Below are 20,811 nucleotides of genomic sequence, written 5' to 3'. Positions count from 1 at the left end.
TGCATAAGAGTTATACACCCACGGAAATCATTAATCACAGATAACAACACTATGTTAAAATTAGACATTTTGTTTTCTTTTTGTATGCGTGTGCTTTTTAACATAATATCCTGCGTAGCTCTAATTTCACCTCTACTCTCATTTGAATAAATCAGGATTGTTTTACAACAAATTATTCATTTGTCTGTAGCTCTGATAATTGGTATTTATGTTTAGACTTGATCTCAGAGGAATAAAAATACAGAACTTGAAAATAAAATTGGTATGGTTCAAATCCCTCTTATTCTTTTTTCTTTTCCCCTCTTTTTGCTTGCAGAGAATGTCACCATGAATGTCCATTGGCAAACTGGATAAGAAAGAGTGTCACAGTGCAGGACAACCTAGAAGATGACAGGTATTTCCAGGCATAGCAATGATGAGATCAAATTCCCCTCAACCTGCCTTGTTTGCTGATCTTTTAATCAGATTCAACTTCACTGCAGCTACAGCACAAGGTTCCCTGACAATGTATGACAGCATGTGGCAGAAAAATATTTTGATTTTTTTTTTTCTTTTTTGGTCATTTGATGCTATTTGAGATAAATCTGAAGCCCCAGCAGCATCTGATAAATCTTCCAAACTACTTTAGTGGAGGTTTTTAACTATTCATAATTGAACTGGAGGGTCTGGGGTTTGTGTTCGTGTGTTTGTAGTGGAATCCAAACAGGAAAGCTGGGAAATGATCTAAGCCCTTTGAGGTTAACCTGCCATGAAATAGCATCAATGACAGAAGAGGACATTATTAAAAAGGAGCCAACTTCGCTCAAAAAGAACCACTTTATGAAGCCAGAGCCCAAAGAACAGCACCCAGGGCTGTTTGTGGTCCCACAGGGATAGGTATTTCATTCCCCATCTTCATCTCTCCAAATTTCCTCTCAACGGCTTCTGAGCTGAATTCTTCAGAAAGAAAAACCAGCAAATTTTGAATGGGACTTATCAGCCTTTTCCCTACAATCTGCTTTGTATTCCTCTCACACCCATGTTCTTGCAGTGTCTTGGGAAATGCTTGGATCACAGATAAGAGAGAACAAGGAAAGGAATGAAGCAAGAAACAAACAACAAAACAAACCCAGCACCCCCAAACTTTTTGATGAAACTCCTCTGTGAATCATGTGTATGGTTACAGCAAAGTTAAAACTGCCTTCTTCTTCACCAGTACTTAATTCCTGCTTTTAAAATCAGGCTCCCTTTGATCTTGAGGGTTGAAATGATCTGGAAATGAAACAGCCAGTGCTTTGCAGAAAATCTGGAGAGGGTCCCAGACATGGCTTTTACCTGGAAGGCTTCCAAAACAGGATGAAATCTCTCTGGTTTCAGAACAAATTGCAAGATTTTTTTCTCTATGTCTAGTCCAACTGTGGAACTCTAGCCCTGATGTCTGTTGCTTCCCAAAGCACAGATGTAATAACCTCTGAGGTGAAACGAGAACATTATTCCCCCATCTTCTCCCCTCTGAGGGCTGAGGGCTGAGAGAATTTTATTAAAGCAAAGGCTTAAAGTTTTGGGCAGACTTAATTTGAGGAGACAGTTGGTTATAACCCAGGCTAGGGCCATCTATGTGAAGGCTGGAGAGGACAGAGCACCAAGAGCATCTGTGACATCTGGATCCTGTTGAAAGCTCGGAAATATCTGCCTGGCTTCACGTGACCTGGCCCCAGAGCCAAAAGGGCTGAGAAATGTGGTTGAGACTGCAGCAAGCTCTGTCCTAGCAAATGAGTCCCACTGAGAAAGCAAGCACATCAATATTTCTTTGAGTCTGTTTCTTTTAGTGAATATATTTCCATATGTTGCATTAATATTTCTTTTATTGGGGCTTGTAAGTCCATCTGGTATTTGTATTGGGAGGGCTTGAGCTGGCAGATCCCTGTGCTGCTGTTACACACAGATCTGGAGAGCCCTTGCAAGGGTAGGTGGTTGGATAGGGACAACATCTCCTCAGCTGCCTTTTAATTGGATGAACTCCTCAAATCAATCAAGATAACCTGGTTACTTATGTCAATTAGCTCCTACTGTGCCAATGGTACAATGTAAGTATGGGCTGAGTATAAGGTATAGCAGTTCACAGTAAAGAAAGCTCTCTGTTTCAGTGTAACAACCCTGATCTAGGTGGTGGAAAGGAGGAAAGATACCTGGGTAACAATATTAAACAAAAAATGTGCTGAAGCACCACAGTTTGCCAAGACAATAAGAATCACTTTCCTTCGCATGCATTATTAAGGAATTGGGGAATAATTATCTGCTTTAATACAAGCTTTTTCCTTCTGCATGATTAACTCCAGCGCTATCAACAGAGAGTGTGACGACTCTGAAATGACAGCTCCTGGTAGCACGTTCTGGGATTAGCAAAAACAGGTTGTCACTTTAGCCCAGCCGGGATCAGGCAGTGTCTGTGTGCCGAGGGCTGGACAGCAGAGCCACGTTCTGCACCAGACATCTGACAGCCCAAGTGGGCAGCAGGTCCTGCCTCCTGCCAGGTGGCTCCCAGGTGGGGCATGCAGGGCTCTGCTCCTGCAGGAGATTGGATTTCCACCGTGTGATTTTGGCTGTGCAGCTTCCACACTGAATGCTCCTCGTGCTAAGCTGTGACTCGCTCTGTTCTCTGCACTGAGCTGATTTTAAAAGAGTGTGTACTTCTGAAATGCCTGCCTCTAATGCCAGTCCTGTGTCTGGCTGCTCAGTGTGCAGAGTGACAGCGCACGCACCAGCCCCTGGAGGGGATGGAGAGAGAGGTAGGACAAACACGCCAGAGCTCTGAGCAATGGCATGAAACGACAACAAAAAAATCATTTCGTTCTTACTAAAGTTGTAAAAAGTCTGTCGTGGCTTCTGTAGAAATTAATCAATATATGAAAAAAAACGCATAATAACTATGGGGGCAGCAAGAATCTCTCCATAAATTAAAATATTGTGAGTTTCTAGAGCTAACTGGGAAAAGCACTGAGGTTACTAGTGAGGCTCTGGAGTCAAGGCAGAGTCCATGGAATTGGATCCTTCACTGGAGTCCATATTTTGTCAATGTCAGGATACATAAGAACTGTGAAACAAAGCAAATTGTATGTATAGAAGGAAACCAGAGATTTCGTCCTGCATCACAATCCTTTGAAAAATTCATAATAATTAAAAGATGAAATGTCCATATATTTTTATAAGAGAAATAGGAGGTGAAAAGATTAATTCTCAAAATCTGTGAAAATTACAGTGATGAGTTACTGGGGTTTGCAGTGAGGGGGGTGTTTTTGTAATTCTGTAGGCATCTCAGTCCTCTGGTGAAATGATGTATGGGGCAATCGTCTGGTAGGGGCTGATGGGATGTAAATGAAACTAATTAAGGAAATGTCAAACATAATTAATAAAACAGGTTTAAGTTGCAAAAGCACTGTCAGCTGAATGAATGGGGAAGAATGCCTCATTCCCATTGTTTTGGGGCTTGCTTGCTTATTTATATATTTCTTTATTTATTCCTTGTTCAGCCCTTTGCCCTCCCAGCAGCTTTTTCAGTTGCACCATTCAATTAGATCTCAGAAAGCTCTTGGTAGGCTCCTGCATTTTCACCTTGCCCCCCTTGCGAGCTGGGGTCCCACAGAATAGGAGGAATATAAATTTGCCTTGTCGGCTTGCAGCCTGGGAAGAAGAAGGAAAAAAAATTAATTGCTAACTCCTCATCTTCCCCAAGTACTACAGGACATTAACATAACCAATTTGCTTGAACTCCTCACTGGCTGCTTAATAGAGCATCTGACCAGCTGATAAGACCTGGGTGCTGCTGCCTATGATACCTTGTTATTAGCATTTTCATAATATTCAAATTTACAGCCCCATGATTCACTAGCCTCCATTCATTATTGATAAGTACAGAAAATAAATAAAAAAGGTTTATAAATAGCAAAGGGGGGTGAGCGACCTATAATTATGGCAAGCAAATTAGGGTGCATGGTAGAGTCAGTTACATTTGCCTAGGAGTAATGATGCTCAAGAACTTTTTCTCCCCAGGGACCAGAAAAATAATGGATTCCCTGGCAGCTGCAGATGGGCCAGGAAAGGCTGTCACCCAGGACGCTGTTTATATAAGTTAGGCACAGCATATGGCTCTGTGTCCTGCCTGTAGCCACCTCCAGATATTGCAGTTTCAATGGAAAGAAATAAATACATAAATAAAAATAGCCCCTCGCTGGAAGGTGGTGGTGCAGGGACATGAGGAGAGTAGAGGGGAGAAAAAAGCAAACAACCAAAGGGATTCTGCTCAGAAGTTTCTGTCGAGAGCAACCCCAGCAGCTCAGGGATCAAGTAGGGGTGATAGCCTTAAAGCCAGGGGCTGTTTAGCTGCATCACTGAAGAGAGAAAGATGAAATGTGATTTCTGCTAAAGCAAAACCTTTCCATGTTGCAGTCCAAGGCAGTCAAACACAAAAGCTTTGAGCCTGAGACGATAAAAATCATGATCCCAGTTGAAAGTAGGAGCTACTAGAAAAAACCACTGGATACTTTATAATTTAAACCCTGTGGTTCTATTTCCATTAATCCAATCAAAGGCCTTTTTTTCTTTACTAATGAAACTAGAATGAAACACAAAAGGGAGGCTGACCTGTTAGCAGGTGACTGTTTCTTGTAAGTTATTCATTAAAAACACCCTAATGCTCTGGTGCTGAAGGAGGCTGTACCTATTTCTGTATAAATTAAACATAAGTGAGTTGGCTGAAAGATAAAAAAAAAAAGGTATTTCTCCTGACTCTCAATCCTTGTACAGGATACATATAGAAACAGCCCTTGCAGACATTTACAGTGGGTTGGGGACATTGATGTGCCAGCTGTCCCAAATTTCTCAATTCCAGGTAGCTCCAATTTTATTGTGGGCATGAATATTACCAATATGATGCAGCCAACATACTCTAGATAAGATAAGAATGAGCCTTGGTTTGGGTCTTCTTGACAGAACCAAAGCAGGCACAGAAATAAAAGGGAATAAACTTTGTCAGGGAAACTGCAGTTCGGATGTTTTCACACTTTCATTTTTTTTACTAAATGTAATTAAATTATTAGTGAATCTGTGTTGATTTGCATCATTCCATCCTTCTTTTCTGAAGTTTGGATAATGGACCACTGGCATTTCTTGTAAACACCAATTGGCCTGCAAATTTCTGAGCTACTTTTCCATTTTTTCCTGTGTTATTTTCAGATACTCCCAGCTCTTCTATTATGCAGCAATATTAGCAAGTATCCACTCTGGACTGCAGCAACATCTGAATTTCCAGTTCTTGAGAACTTTCCTGCATCTTCACAAAAAATGAACAGAGGATATTTATAAGAACAATCTTCCAATTAGCCCCCCTCAACAGCCTGTGCCTGGAGCCTTGTCCATTTTAATATATGCAGCAAAAAGTGCAAACTGAAACTTATTCATCTTTATTTTCTGAATTGTGGCAAAGTTTATGAAATGGACACAAGCTCAGGAAGGAATCCTGCTCCTGCAGCAAACCTTCTCCCCAGAACATCCCCAGCCCTGCAGAAGCTCACACTTGGACCTGAGCTGCCCATCTTCCACACATGCATTCATCTTCCAGAAACATCCTTAGGCATCCTGTGGGCTCTGCTCTGCCTTAAACCTCACATTAGCATCATCGAGGGAAAATATAAATTTAAACTGACACAGACTTGCTTGTCTCTTCCTTTGTGTTTAAACACAGATGGTTGCTTTTGTTGTGCCGCCGCATTTCAGCCAATGCAAGCAGCAAAGTACTTAACTGGAATATATATCTCTTTTCCTTTCCAAACATTCACAGCAGTGGTTTATGGTTTTTTTTTTTTTGTTTTGTTTTGTTTTTTGGGTTTTTTTTGTGGTTTTTTTTTTTGGTAGGTGAAGTATCATTCTTCAGAATATATACAATGTTTTCATGCATCTTAATCTAATCCATTAGTCCTTGTAATTTATTGTTAACTGCTTGGATGTAGGGGCCATGACAGCTTTGAGTAAAGCATTTAAGCAGGCATCTGCTTTGTATAAATTATAAGAACCTTGGTCACACAAGGTTTCAGACAGAGACAAAGGTCTCTTACCAGCATCTGTAGCCCTGGGGATGGTAATTTTTTTAGTCTTTCTTTTTTACTGTAAGAAGCTTTGGATATTGGAAACAGTAAAACTATCTGCAGACTTGCATTTACTTTTGTATTTGGTATTGTTAACAGCTCCAAGGCAGGAGTAACGTGATTGGCATGGGGTTTGGGAGCTGGAAAACACTTTGTTAGTCTCAAATCAGTTCCTTGGAGGCTAAAGCCCTGATTAACTATAACTGCAGTGGATTGTTTTAATCTGACTGCTGCAGTATTTTATGTCTGGTCATTTAGGCTTATTTCTGTAAATACTTCAATAAGCCTGAATCAATTCCTTCAATGTGTCCCTTTGTCCCCTGCCATTGGACATGGCATGGTGTCATGACATAAGTAAGCACAACAGCAGAATCAGGAAAAAGATACCTTGTACCACTGAGCAAGGAACTTAATTGTGAACAGGAAAGCAAAAACAAATTCTTAATATTATCCTAATGTGTCCAAAGCCCTTTCTCTTCTCTTTTGATTACTCTCCTGGTTTTTGCCTGGCTATGAGATGTCTGCAAGGACAGCAAGAGTTTGTTGGGGATACACAGATGAGCAAAGGTCTGCTGTACAAATACTCTTACTGCTTCCTCACTTTTGCTGCTTAGATTAATTTGGCTCTCTCCTGAAGGTTTCTGCATTGCACATTTCCTATATAAACCAGAAGAAGTCTGCTGGAGCAAACTAATTGAAGCAGAGTATTTTGCATCTCACTTTGGTGCCATCGTTCCGTGCCGCAGACACACAGTTCAGAGTTAATAAGGATGCCATGTCAGGGGTGCCACTCACCAAGGTGAAATGCAATGCAGTGGTGGACAAGCCTGGTGAGTGGATTTCCTCTCTTAAAGTAGCTTGGAGATGTGGCTTCACTCTCCTTAGTACCTCTGGCTGCACAAAGGCAGAGCTGTGAAGGTGATGGGATCACAGCAAATCTACCCGAGTGCAGAGCTTTGGTTTAATTTTTTTTTATATCAATGGCTGGTCTCAGCTCTAATTAACCTACTCCCCTATCAGTCCATTCCCTCCCCACATGCTGTCTTTTCCCCTTCCTCCCTGTGATCTCCATTTCACTGCAGAGATGGCCTGGCAAAGAGACATTATTCTATTTAGAAGCCGAGCACCTCACTAGGGGTGACAGGCCTGTTTTTAGGTCATTTATCTAATTGCTCTTTGCAGATAAGAATTAATTAGCCCGATTATTTTTCTTAGTTTTTGGATGGGTTCCCCACCTGGAGAGAAGAAATTCCTCCATGTCAGTGATTAATTGCTGAGCCAGAAGCTTTCTGCCTTGCATTTGTAATAAATGCCGACTAGTTCTTTAGGTCGCATTAGGAACCAGGCAGATTGTGGTTAAAATGCAAGGGATAATAAAGCATTTCTACAAACAAGATCACTGCCATTAGATTTTGATTAAATATTTTAATTTATTTGGAGGTTGAGGGACTGTGGGAATCAAAAGGTTTAAGGTCTCCTATTCCCAGCACTTTCTGATGAGAGTCACCCTATAGCCCTTTGATCTAAACCAGATGAACCTCATGGCAACGCTTCAGCTCAGGATTCGGCACAGCTGGTTTGTCTCATACTGGTCTGAATGCTGCCAGGGCCGGGAGTGTGCAGCCAGCCCAACTCGCTTGTGATAACATTTTGTGAACTACAGGAGTCTGGTCGAGCTGAGGGAGGAAAGGTTAAGATTTGTGTGTGAAATTATGGCAGGCTTATATCCAGCTGCGTTTAACACAGTAGAAATTATTTCATTCCCCCCTTTCCCTCCCCTTTTTTCTTCCCCTTCACCTCTTTTTCCTTTCCCTTTCTCTTCCTCCTCCATTTCCCTTTCCTTTTTGTTTCCATTCCCTTTTTTCACCTTTTTATTTCCATAAGAATTCTGAGCGTTCAGCCCAAAGAAAAATCTATTTTTTCTGCAGGGCCAACTAAAGAAAAACAGTGGCCTCGATTCACAAGCTGGTCAGCCTAGGACAGGTCTCTTTTCCAGGATTATAGAGCAAGCCAGACAGTATGATCTCCTGTGCCCTTAAAACCTGATTTCTGACCTAGAAAGTTCATGGAAGAAAATTGGAGTCTTGCCATCTATTTTGCCGTGCTTGTGAACTGTTTGAAGCCCCTGATGTCCCAATAGGAGAAATTAATTGCTGGTGTTAGAGCAGCTTCTCTGATCACAAAGGATGTGGAGCTGCCTGTGCTGTGGTGATCATCGCTGCCAGGGAGAGAGGAGGGTTGGGAAGGCACAGGGATGAGATCCTGGGTCTGAGCCCCTCTGTCTCACAGCTTGGAGGTGTTAGCAGGGCACCAAATACCTTGGCTGTGTTTGTTGTCCAGGAAAAAAAAAATCTTCCCTTTGCTGAAACACTTGCAAAACATTTACATTGGAGAGGAGTAAATTAGGGTCCCTGTGTGGATTTTTTTAGTGGACATTTATTTTTCCAGGAATTTTGTTTGTTTTTTAATGGAAAGGGGGAAAAAAAATGAGAAAACCTGAAAACATGACAATTTTTTCTCCTGACAAGTGGGCTGAAGACAGACGAGGAGAACTGATATTTCTCTAATGTATAGGAACAATATTGCATTGTGAAAAGTAACTTTCCATGGAACTCCGTTCGATTCTTACTCAACCATAGTATTTTGAGAATACCATTCCCAGCTGTGATTTAAAGACAGAAAAATCTGGTGCTGCACTGATGGTTAGTCAAAAATCAATGCTTAAAAATTGCTCCTAACTTCAACTTTGAGCTATGGGACTACGAGAGCTATTTTGGCTTTGAGTATTGAGTAAAGCTCATGTGTATCAGAGATAGTTGATATTTCTCACTACCTACAAAACTATCAAAATTATTTTATCTTTTCTTTTGGTAAATTGAAGTTTTATTCTGGTCACCATTGCTGCCTGTATTTCATAACTAGACAAAAATACACATGCAAGACAGAGCACCAATTTTTTTTTTTCCTTACCAGATACCCAAGCAGAGTCAGATACTTGAATTCAGTGGGAGTAGAGGTGCTAAATGCTATTTTTGATCTTAGCAATTGGACCTTATTTTAACTATTATATTACATAATAATTTGGGAATAAAAACAACATCTCCCCATATCACTGGGAAATTACATTACAACCCAGTTTTCGGATGTAGAAATGGAGTCCCTGTGAGTCTGAGCTTTTTCCTTAATGCCATAAAATGTGTCACTGGAAAAACTTCACACAAAACCTTAGCAATATCTGCTCTTGTTTTAAGCCCACACCAAACCATTTAATTTAAGTAAGATTTTTTACCTCCCCCACCTGCAATGCCATTTCTGGCACTGTACATGAGGAAATTTAACAATATCGAGTGGCCTGAGTTATGATAATGAAAGATGGTTGCTAAGAAAAAGCATGATGATAGCCAAGAAATTAATATTACAGAGATGAAAATCTTCTTATAGACCCAAAATAATAGATGTTCTGTATCAATATATGACTAATCAGCACTCAAGGATTTATCTTTCAAATTACAGAACATGGTGGAGACATTTAATGCAATATGGTCTCCCTTCAGAGAGATACAGTATGTGACTAAATATCTCCAGTGAGTAATATTCACACTTACTCAAGTACTGTAAATATATCCCTGATAAATCTGGAGAGCGAATTCTTGTAAATTCTTGTTTAACACTGCAAGGAAGCTTAATAACTTTCCAATCTATCAACATGTTTTAATTTCCTACTGTGCAGTTTCTAACCGAAACAAGGCATTTAACAGAAGAGATTCAGAACTAATGGATAATGGACTGTCATGTACTAAAAAACCTTGGTACCAAATGTGACACTGAATTGTGTGGGTTTGGGCAGGACATTTCCAAATGGGAATGTTTCATCGCTGCTATGCCTAATTATGCATGCATTTTTATGTAAAATTAAATGCATGTGCAATGTGCAGATTAAAATAAGAAAAAACCCTCTCTCCTAATAAGTGGGAATGGCTAGGAACCTGATGGAGGGTGGCAGCCAGGTGGCTACATCAGCCAGTGACACATGTACCTACATGTGCTCCCCGCGGTCCAGAATCCAGGCGAGCAGAACACCCAGTAAAAATCATGCCACACTTAACAAAACCAACCTATTTTAAGTGGGATTTAATAATGCTAACCTACATGTATTTTACAGGGCTTGGAAGGGTGCAGACTGGATGATTAGTAAATCCAGTTTATGTAATGTTTCAAGCCCCTAGTATGGGCTTTTTTTGCCACCCTTATTTTAAGCAGGTACCTCAAAAAATTAAATCCAGCAAACTCATTGACATACACATATCAGACTGGGCTTTTTTGGGGGTAGAAAGATCAGTCCCATTTCTGTATCTTTTCTGAAAAAGCAGACCCTGAACTGGTGCTCAGTGGAGGATGCCTGTTGCAATGGTGTGCCCATAAGCTCATGTTGGTCAGAAATGAGCCAGGAAGTTTTTGCTATCTTGGGCTTGAAGGGAAACAGGTTTCAGAGTGAACATTCCATCTCTGGGACATCCTCAGGATATTTCATCTTCCTTAAAGCACATTTCTACATGTCTGCCATGACAGCAGAACAATTTCCAGTCAAACCTTTGAAATAACTGGACCATGTGAGGAAACCAGCACTGCTCCTTGGAAGCTGGTGTTGGCAGCCACACCACCCAAAATCTGAGCTGCCTGCTAGCTTCAGGTATTGCCCCAGGAAGAAAATTCAGAAATAATCAGAGCTGTGATGGAGAGAGGCCTGAATCATAACTGCTACTTTTGTGTGTTACATGCATCAATCTTTACCAATAAACTGAAATTACCTCAGATTTTTATTTATAGGTGGTGATTGTCTTTAGCTAAGTATATTTTTTTCCCCTAAACATTGGGACATTTTCTAGGCAGAGATTTGCTGTGGAGCTTTACATGAGCAAATGCAACAATACCTGTACACTGTTTTATAAAATGTGCAAGGTTTTTTTAAAAATATAAATTATTCAGTTATTATGATGCTGATGCTGCTGCTACTGTGTATATAAACGTTTCCAGTCCCAGAATGGGCATAAAATACTTACTCTGAATAGCAAACATGAAAGAAAACAACTGAGCTGAGAATTAATGATTCACTATTTCCTTTTTTTTTTTTCTCCCAGCTCTGGGGGTCTCTACAAAAGAAACAGCTTCCTACAAGTGATAATGTTAAATCTTCTTGTTCTTCCTACTTGCCTTTTTCCTCTCTGGGGTCTTTAAACTTACTTCAAGCATTTGAAAAACTTCCCTAATTTTTCCGATAGTCCTCCAAACCAAGCTTCCATGGCTAGTGGAAAATGTTATAATCTCCTGCTATGTGATAGAAGTATCCAGTATTCTCTGTAAAATTGATCATATGTGATTTTTCTTCTCTCTTTTTTAAATTTTCTGCCCAAAAATATTATATGGGGAAATAAACACAGAAACCCAAGTACTCAAAGCATTACCAGGGACATGCAATAGGCCAAGGAATCAAATCATTATTTCCTGACCCCCTCAAGCCACCTTTTGCCTACCACAGTGCAAAGAAATTAAGAGTACAGAAGGGTACCTCCTTTTTGTCTGTTATTCATGTTGTGAGGAACATTAAAACAATTCACAGTAGCCTTTTAAATGTGAATATTATCAATATCAGCACTTTCATTTCAATAATACATTCCCAGACATTTCTTGTTATGATTCACAACTGTCTGGTGTGATCGAGCCTCTGGTAACTCTCTCAAAAGTTCTTGAGACTTATATTTATTTCCATCATTTCAGGACACTCTTTGTAAAGATGAATATCTTTTAATACCTCTTGCCTGGGTGCAAGGGGTGACCCTGATTTTTGCAAAATCTCATTTTGCAAAACACACGCTGAGTATATTAAGGCCCTGATGAGATAGAGCGCTGGCTAGAGAAACCTTCAAACATTACTTTTTTTCTCTCCTCCATAAAGTGGAAAACTCTAAATGATATTGTTGATTAGATACAGCATATTGGTAAAGGTCTTGCTAGCTCTCCTGAGCGTGTCTGCTTGACTTCTAAATTCACAGCACTAAAATGTTTTCATTCCCTTTCCCTTCACTCCCCACTTAATCCTTAAGCATTTTCACCTTAATCCAGAAGTTTTCAAATGCCCTGACAAACCAGCTAAATGTAAAGAAATAGCTGCTCCTCTTAGCTTTTTTTCCTGTCAATCATTTAAAACCCAGTGTAATGTGTGATGAGGATGACTCAGTTTGTAGAAAAGCAGCAACTTAGCAGTTGGCTAATGTTTTGTGAGCTGCTCAGCTAAAGCAGATGGAATACTTGTATTTCACATCTCAGCCCCATCCCTGATTATGGTTTTTTAGCAGTCCCAGGTACTAACTACCTCAGCATCAGAAGAGATTGGTGGCAGGCTGGTGTTCACAGCTTACTTGTGATTCTGGAAGGTTTTCTTATTATATGCAATAGTTCTGTCAGACAGGTGTTGGAGGGATGCATTTGTGCTTTAGGGAATAGCAGGTAAATTTATGCAGCTTTAAAGGACTGGCAGATTTAGCTGCCTACATATGATTTAAGGGCCTGATCCCAAACCCATTAAAATTAATGGGAGTTTTTCATTGACTTAGTTGGCTTTGGATTAGCTCCTAAGTGAATTTCCAGTAGAAGGCAAAATCCCAGCCAACAAAGCTGCTGATTTCTTGGCATCCTTGTCTCCTTTTAGTGAGCAGTGGCAGAGCTAAACCTTCCAGAGCGGCCCAGTGGAGTTATTCTGACAATCCCAACCTTTACCTGCAGACAGTTTTATCCCTTACCTGGTACTCCCAGAATATTTTAATAAAAAAATGGAAAAAATAGAAATGTATACTTTATGTAAATAAATCTGCCTCTCTTGCCTTAGAAGAGAGAATTGCTGCACCATTGGACCTAAGAGTTGTAAAAACATGTGTGCTCTCTGGATTTGGATATAAGCAGATATCCTGGGAACAATGCAAACATATTTTTCTTAACTTCTGTGCTGTTTTTCAGAAAAAATCCCCATGGCCCAGAAACTCCTTAAACAAAAGCTCTCTATGCATTGAATAACTCTCAATGTGTTTTTCTTCCATGAATTTCTCCATAGATTGTTCGTGAAGCTATACAACCACCTCTAAATCTTTTTGCAAGTTGCCTTTGTGCTACAAAGGCAGAAGTCTTGTTCATTTTGAATATACCCTGTGCTAGTTTCCTTTGATGACTTTTAAATCTTGCATTACTAGAGACAGTGAACATTCATTATCTATTTGCCATTTCCAGGCCAGTCAGTATGTTAAAGACCTATCTCTGACCTCCTTATCCCTCTTCTAGGTTGTTCTCTTACAAGATAAAAAGTCTTGATCTATTTAGCTTAACTCAGAAACTATAATGTAACTTTTCCTAACCTCAAATAATTCAGGACCTGCAATTAAATTTTGTGGTCAGCTTGGATTCAATCAATACATTCGGCTTACTGGACACAATGATGTTTGTTCTGAATGTTTTTTTTAATACCAAAATTAGTCTGACTCCAGCTCCCTCATGAGATATTGCAGGGGGAGATAGGGGTGGGCAGGGGATCTGTATTTGGAGGATTCCTGACATTGTATTAGTTAATAATGAGGGACATATTAGTATTCTTAAAGTTCCTATAGTCTCTATGCTTCATACAGAGCTGTAAAATAAAACAGCCATAGCCATTAATATGCTAATGTTATATGCTATGACCATGTTGCTGTCTCTCTTGAGTATCTCCCCAGTCTTCCTATCTCTTTCCACATCATATTAACACTCCCTGGGTGAAATCCTGACCCTGTTGAAGTCAATGGCAAAACTCCCATTGACTTCACTAGAGGCAGGATTATCTCCTCCAAGGAGCTTTATGGCTTCACTCCTGACTGCTTTGCTGTTTGCACATCCTACTGTATCCCCTACTAGCTCTGCCTCTTTTCTGATAAATGCTCACCCTCTTGCTATCATTTATTTTGGTCTTGCACTCCTGGTTCTGCCCCTTTTTGAAATGAGTCTGCCAGTGTGGAAAAGTCTTCCTCTGCTCTGCCAGCCCGTTGATTCCCTCCTCCCTCTATCAGATCCTGCTTAAATTTTGTATGCTAATCTTTCCCTGCTAGCCACTGCATTCTCCTCTCCTTTCCCTGCATCCCATCATGATATAGTATATACTAACACTAAGAATAGGTGAAAATTGCCTGTCTGCCTCCTCAGATGACTTCAGACAAGGTTTTCATATGCAAGACATCTATAGCAAGGGAAATGCTTCCCAGGCATTTTCTTCCTCTCGTTTTTTCCACCTTGTATTCAGTCCTTGCATTAGATAGACCTGTAATATTAATTCCTTGCTGTCCAGCCTTATATTTTTAATTTAATTTTATTACAGTTATGCACAGTTATAGAAAAAATAAATTGCCCTAAAATTAGCATGCTGAATAGGCTAAAGGAGTATTTAGAAACAAGTAGAGAACAATGCTCTCAGGATAATTTATCATGCAGGCAAGAAGAAAGAGTTGCCTTACTAAGGACTTCAGACTCTCCATGAATATATAGTGTAATCAGTAAAGAGTTTGCATGATCAAGTCCTAACCAGAAAAAATTTGAAATACAAAGTTCATTTAAATCAATAGAAAGCCTCCCATTGTCTTGGCTATAGGCCTAAAGAAGGATTTCAGGATTTGACCCATTGCATCAGACTGCAAAGAAACCTTCTAATGCATTATGGGTTTTTTTATTTTATTTTTCTTTAATTTAAGTACATAGACTGAGCAGCTTTATACTGTTGACTTTGTATAGTTATGAGCCTAAGCTGAAAGATCTGAGAAACTATTAATACCCTCCAGAGAAATATCAGCTTGCAATAGTGAGTATGGATCCCTCTTGTTGACCTAGTTTATATCTACAGAATCAACCTACACAATTCCTTTCACCAGCTGCTCTGTGGCTTAGGGAGATGGGGTGTTAATTAATGAGACATTTGTTGAAATTTATAAGGGCTTTTCCTATCCAGGTTAGACATAAATTATGAAGGCTCTGGCAAAGTGGGCAGAATATTGTTGACTGTAACTGTTCTGCTTATTTTAGCCAGTACTAGAGAAAATAGGTCTTCAAAGAACAATTTATGTGCAGGAGCAAGCTTGATGAGAAAAAGAGAAGAACATTTTAAAGAAAAAATAAAGTCACAGTATGAAGTGATTTGTTTCTCTTATTCTGTACTATTACTTTTTCAAATTTCTATTTTCAGTACAGCCTTTTAGTCCCTGATTTGTTAGGAAAAGATAATCCTATGGTGATGAAACTGTGATTTGTTTGAAATGCATATGATGTCATACAAAATTCACTATTATCTACTGCTTGGATTTTATAGAGATAAATATATTGGAAATGTACACGCAGAGAAAAAATTAGATTTTTTTTGATTATGTGTAGTCTCCATTTTAATGTTAATTTCTAACAAATATTCTAGCATGGGAATTTAACAGCAGACGTGTTGGTAGAAATAGATTCTTTCAAGTGAGTGTTGGAGTACAGTGGTTTTCTTAATAATGAAAAGCAAATTTCCATTTCTGAATCATAAGCATTGTCATCGTCAAGCTAATTCAAAGCCTGACATTTTATCAGTCAGGAAAAGAAACATGTTACATGCATTTAATTAATATCTCCCTCTGAGGGTTCGAACACGCACAGGAGTCTATAATAGCTGTTCATTTAGGAGCCTTTCAGTTCAAGCAGTAGATCCAGATCTGGAGGTCCCTGTTCCCATTTACCCTCAGCCCTTTTCATTTCTTATGACATGTGCAGGATTATGTGCCAATGGAGCAGACATTTTGCAATAAAATGCATTTTCATCAGAAAATGCTGATTCACTAAAAGCAAAATGTTACATGGAAACATATTGCTTTTGATAAGCTTCTGAGAATATACACGTAGGGTCTGCTGATTGTTTCTGTTTTTTCCATTCAGCTTGCTTGTTTTTCTAATTTTTGAAGAAAATTTTATTTAATTTTGAAACTAAAAAAAAAAATCCATCCATGTTTACTTTCTTCTTGCTTTTTCTCCAGAATTTCTCACAAAAATCACATCTTTTTGGTTCAAAACAGTTTTGTTCAGCAGCACCAAGCACAGTAAACCCACAAACCATTCTCAATATGAGGACCCAAATTGAGTTACCAGATAATTGTAAAAGCTAAGAGCTGCTACAAGCCAAAAGAAAATAGTTGAACCCATCAAACAAATATCTTTTTGAATTCCCACTATGGCAAATTCTGGCAGGAGCAGCTTTCTTTCATGGTTACTTAAACATTAGGAAAAAAACCCCACAGTCTATCCTGAAGATAATGGTTCAGCCTTGGTAGACATTTCATGAGATCCTGCCAATCTGATTTTCCTGAGGGCAATCAGAGACTCAGAAATCAAAAAGACCTGGTGCTCAAGTTGTTTAGATCATCCTTTTCTCTTCTCCCTGTGACTGTGTTTCCCCAGGAGCCATGTGAGCTCCTTGCTAATTGTGATCTTTGGGGCAATCAAAGAAGCCATTTCACGCTCCTCCTCAGTCATTGGGCCTCCTGATCTCTTATCAACTACCTGTCAAAAGAGGTGGGTGTTCTTCTTCATTAACACATTGCAGTGTGGTAATTAACAACCAGATAGCACAGGGCTTAGAAAGTGGCCTCTCTTGACCACTGGTTCAATAAATATTGACATAAGCACCAGTAAAAGTATGTCATATGGGTCTTTGCTAAAAACAACAAGCAAGAAAAGAGTAGGAAAGCAAACAAAGTGTATCATGACTTGTTTTTTGAAGAAACCTCCACCAGGTTTTAGCAGCAAATGGGAGCAATTTGGGCGTTATTCAAGCCTTGTTTTTTGTTTCTCTCCTGACTGAAGATGTGTCCCCCTCCCCCTGCTTTTTGGGTGGGGGGCAGAAAGGGGAGGTTACCTTCCCGTTGAAATAAACCAGCAAGAACTTTGTCAAGGAATGAACTCTTACTGTAACCCACACCTCATTTGTCACCCTGATGGGCTGAGGAAAAGTGACATTTACAAACTGAGAATGAAAGTACATCCATTTCACCAGTCTGACACCCTGATATAATAACTATTTACCTTGAGAAAGAGGGACTGAGATTTCCGATTCTTGTGAATCTTCTCACTTTGGCACTTATTTTCTCACTCTGTCAAACAGCCCCAGATTAATGGAACAATTTGTTCAACAAATCATATTAGCAGAAAGCGCACAGGGTAAAGAGAAGGAGGCGGGGGAGCAGGAAATTTTTACTCATTCATAGCAGTGGTATCTCTGCAAATAAAAATGTAGTTATGCCTGACATTTACAGAGGTACAATGTGAAAGGGAAAAAGTGTAATGACTTTGGGCAGTTGAGAGATCACTTTGCAAGAACAGTAGTGCTCAAAAGGGAATAAGATAAAGTTACACATAACATCTAGATTGAGCTTCTTTCTGGAACATATTTGTCAAACACAGCAGGATCCGTCTGTGTTTAAAAAAGAGTTTTCCATTAAAATTAAGCACCGTGTGCTTTCCTAACTATAAAGAAATGCTCCCTTACAGTCTGCATTTCAGAAATGTTAGGTAAAGAATTAAAGTAAGTTGGAGCCATAGGGTGAATGTTATGAATCGTTCTGGATGGATTGCTAATGTCTAAGGGACTGATATAAACCCTACCTAAGACAGCAGAAGTTTTTCCATTGCCTTCACAGGACAAATTGGGCACAGAACAAACAGAAACCCAACTATTCTTCTGCATTTACTCCTTATTTACACTTTATAGCCAGGCAAACAAGGCTCCTTCTATTTCCCTGTTCACAGACAGTTCCTACCATGGAGTCAAGAGAATGGAAGAATGCAACAATAGTTTTTTTCCAGCTTTACAGGGGCCCAGGTATAAGTATAATCAATTCTAGAAAATTATCATTGGGTAAATATTTTGGTTAGGAATTGCAAACAAGTTAAGACTGTATTGATGAGTAATTCACTGGGCAGCAAACCATACTTTTTCCTCTCAGCTCTTTAACCCAGAGCTCCTTGCAAAACTGTGTGTCGGTATTTATAGCATATACGGAGTAGATTATCTTTAAAAAGTGTTTCTTTTTAAGTCTGAGCAGCCTGTTTCTGCTAGCCATGAAAATATAGAGAGCAATGCAGCATCATCCCCCTGCATGCACACTCACATACTTATAAACACATTTTAAGAGGATACTCTAAGTTTTCCACCACATTAATTTATTTCTGTTAGCTTGGTACAGCAGCACTGTACCCTGTTCTCCAATGAAAATTGACGCTCCCTTGTTCCACGTTTCTTTATGCCATGACCTTGGGTGTCAAGAGAAAATATTGCTTTGCATCCTTGTGTTGCTTGAGTCCTGCTTCTCTCTTTATAGCTTATTACTTGGCACACTTCAGAGTCTATGTACTGCAATGAGATATGCACTGTACAGCAGGTAACACTTGGAATACTTCAGGCTATAGAGATAAGGAGAGCTGACTCTGTTGTGCACATAATATTTTGCCCGAAATTCAGGAATTTAAATGAATGGTTCAAAGGTTTCTGGTGGCAAATTGTTAGCTGCTTAATAAAAGTAATCAGCCTTCTACATGACTGAAAAAAAAAAGAAAAGAAAAGCTGAAGACACAGAGTCATTACTTATTAATTCAACTGGGTTTTATACCCGTGACAGCGAATGAGATGCATGCACAATTTGGTAAGGATCTGTGCAAGGGGAATCTGGCACAATTAAAGCAGTTGGGATTTCCAGCAGCACCACAGAGAGCAGAATCCATCCTCTTCAAAATATAGTGCAGATAAGGGTCACCCGTGACATTTCCTGAGCAAGCACAGCAAAAGAACTAAAACTAACCTGATTTTAAGTGGCTCAACCTCTTCAACCTATTTCAGTAAATAGAGAGCTTCTGAGAAAACCTTGCCCCAGCCCACCCACCCCACACTGAACAAGCCCCAGACATTAGGTAGGCTGGTCCCTCTGCTGACCTTTCTCCTCCCTTTTCCCACTCACACATGGTTTTACTCTTTATTGATTTTGTGAATTCCTGAAGAATTCGCTGCTGTCCACTATGGCTGGAACAGTGACCAAGGGTGAAGGTAGCAGAGACTTGGCTGCTCTTCCGTGGCCATCTCCAACCTAAGACACACATGAGTAACAACATTATTAGCTCGGAACAAAAGAGGCCTTGTACACTTTAAGGTTTACACCTCACTGATCCTTCTGGATACTCCCCTGTTCCATGGAAAGTAAATTACAGCACAAGGACTCGGCTGCAAGGAGAACTTGGCATGTGCCATGCTCAGATGGCAGGCTCTCCTGCCAGTCTGCAACCCCCAAGGTAAACAGAGATCAGTCCCAGCCTGGAAGGAGGAGTTTCTGGGTATTTTGTTGCTTTTTGTTTTATTTTGTTTAGTTTTTTTAATGACAATCTCTTCTTTCATTTTAGTATGCTACCACAAGGGGGAAAATAAAATCTGGTTTTATCTCTTGAGCATTCAAAAAAATATTGGGTTTTTCGGTCAAATTTGAAATTTTGTGGATGAAGCCTGTGAACAGTTTTGTTGTATAGATACAGAGTCAATCTTCTGGTACAAGCCAGTCTTCCTTATAAAAGCATAAAATTAGGAGAAAGGAGGTACCAAGGTGGCTATATTGGAAATATGCTACAGGGAGGCTAAAGCTAAAACAAAAATAAAAAACAAAACAGCCCTCCCTCTCAAGAGAATCTGAAACAAAGAAACACAAACCACTGATTATTGGTCTGTCCTTCCCCAAACATCTCTGTTTGCCAACATATTAATATTCCAGAAGCAAATGCTCTCATTTTTCCCAGCTGGGGATTCTCCATCTCTCCAGGCCTGTTCACTCCCATTAAGTCACAGATGTAAAGATGGACTAGAGATGTTTGACACATTTTTCTAATTTTCTAGAAATTACTAGCAAGCATAAGGACCCTATTTCAGAAATGGGCTTCACAGCAGAGGTCAGTTTGAAGGTGTATTAACAGTCAGGGATTCTCCAAGAGATGGTCTCCTGAATCTAAAAGAAAAACAATTTAAAAATTGAATCTGAAAAACTAAAGTCTACAAGCTATGTGTGTGTGTAGCACTTTCTTTGTGAAGAGTAAATCATGTATTTTAATTTTGACCTCTTTGAATATTTCACATTTTCATTGTCATGGCAACTGCTGTTTTTCCTTTAAAAATATCAGCAATTCAAACCGTAATTCCCTTCCTCTTTCTGGTTTCTCCATATCCCTGGATTTTTTGTCCCAAAAGAACTCCAGTAAATTGTCTGTGATCCAACTGTAACAATGAGCTGTGGCAGTGGGTACATGGGCACAAATGCCTAACGGGGTACTAGAGTAACTCTCCAAGTCAGAGATAGATTTTGGCAGGAGCCAGGACTTCTCCAGGTGCAATCACAGCTGTTTGAGTTGGGTTTTCTGTGTAAGCAACAGCACAGCCCAATTCTTTGCTTTTTGTGTGAACCCCAGTGCCAAGGCCATGTATATATATATATATAATAACAATCCCCAAAACATAAAACACCAGGAAAAGAAATTAAACCACTGTCCTGCATTAAATACCATATTAAATCCTAAATTAATAATTGGGCCTTATGGGGCTTAATCTTCATGGGCTGTTGCTGATGGAGCACTC

At 39.6% G+C, this 20,811-nt stretch overlaps 1 long non-coding RNA gene across 2 annotated transcripts in view; it reads left to right on the top strand.

The window, feature by feature from the left end:
- The window catches only part of LOC113458805 (uncharacterized), a 31,822-nt gene extending 26,046 nt beyond the window's left edge, over positions 1–5,776 (top strand). Inside the window, exons 7-8 of one of the 2 annotated variants that reach the window (XR_012582117.1) lie at positions 317–394; positions 5,212–5,776. This is a non-coding gene — a long non-coding RNA (uncharacterized LOC113458805). Of the gene's footprint in view, positions 1–316; positions 4,928–5,211 lie in introns of those variants that run through there. The other variant, XR_012582118.1, reaches the window with a different exon arrangement.
- The last annotated feature ends 15,035 nt before the right edge of the window (positions 5,777–20,811 follow it).

The sequence above is a fragment of the Zonotrichia albicollis genome, chromosome 11 (genome assembly GCF_047830755.1).
Source record: "Zonotrichia albicollis isolate bZonAlb1 chromosome 11, bZonAlb1.hap1, whole genome shotgun sequence".
NCBI lineage: Eukaryota > Metazoa > Chordata > Aves > Passeriformes > Passerellidae > Zonotrichia > Zonotrichia albicollis.
This window is presented reverse-complemented; position numbering and strand designations above follow the sequence as displayed.